Below are 4,679 nucleotides of genomic sequence, written 5' to 3' on the forward strand. Positions count from 1 at the left end.
ATCACCGGCACCCACTAGTTGCATTTTGACAGAACTGGTTTAGCACATTCCCCAGAAGCACAAAGGTTTTTCTTTTAATCATTACATGATCGTTGTTAACACAAGACACATAGTGCACTGAATATTTTCATTACCACAAGGAAACAAGATCCTTCAACAACAGACAGGCTGGCTAAATATAGAGCTGGAGAGACCCCCTCCCCTTAGAGCCCCATGGCAACTAAATAACATGTTGTGCCCTTAGCAATGTTCCCAAATGACTTTGTACTTCAGGTCATAAAAATGCAAAGAGAACCTCTCTCTAGGGTTCTTGCTGGGCTGTTTTGAGCAGGTCAACTCCCATAACACCTCTCATTCACTCATTCATTCATTCATTCATTCAGTAACCTTTTGTTGAGTCAGCCCCTCTGCTAGGTACTGAGGAGACACACAGAGTCACAGGGGAAATGTCTGATTTGTCTAAAGCAGGGGCTCAGTTAGGGAGAAGGCCCAGGGAGAAGGCTGACATGTACCTAAGGTCAGGGACATGGAGAGCCAGCAGAGGAAGGTGGCTTTTGTCCTGAAACTGATGGGAGGTGTGGAGGGGTGGCCAAGGAGGTGGCTTGTGATTCAGAAAGATGGCTGTGCTGGTGGCGAGTTGGCAGGTGGCCAGGAGAGGTGGTCAGCATTCTCAGTCGGCTGCAATAACCCCAAGAAAACACAAGGACCTGAAGTAGGGCTGCTGTGGTGAACGGGGGAGACGGAGTGGATATTTTAAAAATACATGTTTAAGGGATTGGTGACTTGGATGAGAGGGACAGAGGGGGAGATGAGGGCACAGCGCAGTAACCTGTCCATTGCCTGCGCCTAGAGGGTCATGGTGCTGCCCTGTCACCCCCAAGGTGGCCCCTTGACCAAAAGGCTCCAAAGGGTTTCCAGCTATACTACCCCAGTCTGGCTCCCAAGCTGACAACTATGGAAGTGGACACCATGTCTGGACACCTACATCTTGCCATAGTCTGTACTAAACTCTACGCACATCACGCGACCTAAGCCTGCCTGCAACTCTTAGGTGAATACCAGTCTCCCCATGGTGCTGATGGACAACGAAGCTTCTATGGAACGTGCCCAGGGCCACACAGCAGACCTGGGCTTAAAGCCAAGTTCAGGTGCCTCTGCAGCCTTGGCTTGCCCACTACAGTTGACTGTCCTCCAGTGTGTCCTGGAGCTCTGCCTCTTCCTCTCTCCCGCTCTACCAGACGATTCCTCTCGCCCAGCCCAGGTCAGTGCACAGAACAGGAAAAGGCCAGGACACAGCACACGGGCCAGTCCCCCGCAGTTTTCGGCTCTGTAGAGCAGAGTTTAAGTTACTAAAATCTACCCTCCCAGGGTCTCACAGGAGACCCTCTTAGTCCCACATCCAGGTGTGCAATCAAGTCCCAAAAACAGTGTGCCAGAAACCAACACCGGGCTCTTAATACAGATTCCCCCTGTGTCTTTTTGGTAGAGCTCCCAGTTCTTAGTCACCCTCCTGCTGCCTGAATTAGGGGCACATTTCCCAGGCTCCTGTGTCCAGCGTGGCCACATGAACACATTCTGCTCAATGGGGTACAAGCAGGCGTGTAATGTGCACCTCTTGGGAAATGTATACAAAGAGGAGAGGCCACCTCATCGCCCCTCCTCCTTCCTGCTGGCCGGAGGGTGGACATGCTGGCAGGAGCCTGAACATCCTCTGTGGAGGATGAAGCCTCGGGAGGGGCAGAGTGGAAACCTGGACGGAGCCTCTGGGCGCCTGGTGGAATAGCCCGACCAGCCCTGCACTTCCCCCTTTCTACCTTGTAAAGGTGCCTCAAACATTTAGTGTCTGAGTCACTGTTAATCTGAGTTTCTCTCACTAATAACTAATCTCATTCCTCACAGATACAGGCAACAAGGTTATGGAGAAGCTATTGCTATTTCCTCTGTTTTCTCTAAATTAAATGTGTCACCAGCTGAGTGATCCAAGCCGACTCTCTTACAACGGAAAAGCTGCCTGTGATCAGAGGACATTATATCTCTGTCTACACCACAGTGCACCATGGGGGAGGCAGACTTGAAAACAGCGGGTTCTTCAGCTGAAGAAGCAAACTGTCCAGTTTCCCTCATTGGTGCTGATTCCTCACGGCCCATTGGTGACCTTTGCTCTGCATCGTTAACTACTAACCAAACTCAGCCAATTCTCTCACCCGCGCAGCCCAGAGCCCTATATCAGCCATGACATCTGTCTCCCATAAAGGCAATAGGAGCCTCCACATCTCAGACACTTTGTCCCAAATGATAAGCATCTGGGAGTGATCTAGAATCTTACCCTCTTTATGCAACGCGCTGACCATGCTGGTTAGCTGTTTTCTTCCTGCGACTATTCCAGAGCATGTGCCTCTTAGGCCAGGAGAGGGGCAGCATTCTAGGGAGGCGCTGCGGGGGGAGAGAGGCCAGCTCGCCCTGCACGGCCTCGGCGGGGCTCAGCCTTCTCTGAAATCGGCCTCTTGGACCAAACTATACCGTCTTGTTAATTCATGCATCTTCTCATAGCTGCTGCTTCGTATAAACTGAGAGCTTGGTAGGTGTCCCTGAGCCTTAACTGAGTGTCTACATGTGTCCTACACGGTCCTAGGAGCTTAGAAGCCAGGGGACAAAAATGCAAAGTGATTCCTGCTGTCAGGGTCCCCGACAATAGCCATATGAGTTTTCCTATGATTCTATGGAAACCACATCAGTTTTTAACTATGGATATTTTTCTGTGTTTCTGTTTAAACCAGAAATCAGAATCAGAAATTATAAGTCTGTTTAAATATAAATTAATATATCACAGTAACAGTCTACAAACGTCCTTATATATCAAAGGGCCCTTTCGCTCACTGCAACAGAAAATATGGCTATAAGGGAACGTTTTAACCATGATGCCGAGCATCCCAGACACTGTGAGCACTCAGTAAGACTCGTGGAAAACTGAAGTTTATGTGAAATTGCCCTTTTTCTGAAAGAAGACTCGAGGCAGTAGCTTAAAGGAGACCCAGTGGCTTAATAGAAAGGGCACTAGATCTGACATGAAGACTTAGATCTCAGATCCACCACTTAATGGGCCAGCAACACTGGCCACGCCGCCCGCGTGCTGGACATTCTCACTGCAGTCATGGGCCTGCGAACGCTCCCCTCCACGTCCCGCTCTGAGCACGAAGCGAGCGGCACATGCGGAGATGCCGGCAGGCGCTCCACATGCAGGGACCATTCTATACATATTGCTTGAATTTGGGTCTAGACCTACAGTTAAAAATGTACAGGGTGGGGCAAGAGTGGGTGTAGAGCTGTGATTATGCAAAACAGAGTTTATTCTTGTATTGTTATTTATTAATTATTGTATTATTTTTCCATGTGAACAACTGTAAACCTACTTTTGTCCCACTCTGAGTAAATAGGTTCTGTGAAAACGCAACAACACGGTTAACATAGGCTCTAGAAATCTGAGAGAAAGGCCGTCCTGACACCGAATGCAAATGAAGTAATAGTTCGTGCAGAGCCTCAGAATGAAGGCAGTGCCAACAGTGACAATGAGCCCTTACTGAGCACTTACTATGTGCTTAACATTGCGCTAAACTTTATACAAGATCTTACGTAATCCTCACAGTAACTTCAAGGGAAGGCTTTCTTCTCCCTGTGTTGCAGGTGTGGATACAGACCTGGAAGTGGCGGCTGCAGCAAGCCCAGCCCAGGCAGCCGTCCGGCGGGGCGCAGGAGCAGCGCCGTGACTCGGTCGGGTTCTTCCTGTGCACGGTCAGGCGCCAGCGCGGAGGGTAAACAGCACGAGACGAGAGGAGAACTTGCACGATCTCTAGGGAGGGGTATGGAAATGAAGAGGGCTAGTTTGTGACGCCAAAAGCAAGCTGATGGTGAGATTCGACAGGCAGTCTGGATAAAAGCGAGTTGGCAAGGGGGAATTTCTCCTCCCGAATTAATTTCTGGTACCATCTTCTTTGAATTCAACCTTTAGGACTCTCCTGAGCAACACCCCACACAAGGCTTTGGACAACACACTGACTTCTACATCTCTGAAACCCAAGAAATTTTAAGTGATTTTCTTACTTGTGCATTTGTGTATATTTTATAAGAAAAGGGTCACAGTGTTCATCAGATCTCAAAGGGATCTGTCACCTGAAAAGATAAAGAACCCATCCTAGTGCTCACCTGCCAACAGCCAGGTGGTGCTCTGTGGAGATGCAGCTCCGCCTGGACCCAGCCCAGGGCAGCAGAAGGTCCTTTCCAACTCCAGGAGCCCTGAGGCCAGTTACCCTGGGCACATGCCCGAAGTCTGGCTCCTCCACTGTTGGTTGCAGCCGTGATGCTGATGGCCTTGGCGAGCAGTGGATCAGGAAAGCTGCATCCCTTCCCGTGGTTCTCCCTAGAAACAGGCCCGCCACGCCCGGAGCCGAAGAAAGCACATGTCAGGCCTCAGCCTTGCCCGCAGAGTCACGTGGCCCCTACCCTACTGGTAAAATTCTCAGCACAAAAGAAAGACAGGAAGTCATAAAACTGAAGCAGGTCTTTGGACCATTGCCTTGAGGTGCTCCATCCACACCTGCCCACTCAGGCTGCACCCACTCTGCCAGGCTCCCTTTCCTCCTGCAGAGAACACTAACCGTGAATCTCAGCCCCCTTGTCTCCAG

This window comes from Miniopterus schreibersii, assembly GCF_964146895.1.
Source record: "Miniopterus schreibersii genome assembly, chromosome: 8".
NCBI lineage: Eukaryota > Metazoa > Chordata > Mammalia > Chiroptera > Miniopteridae > Miniopterus > Miniopterus schreibersii.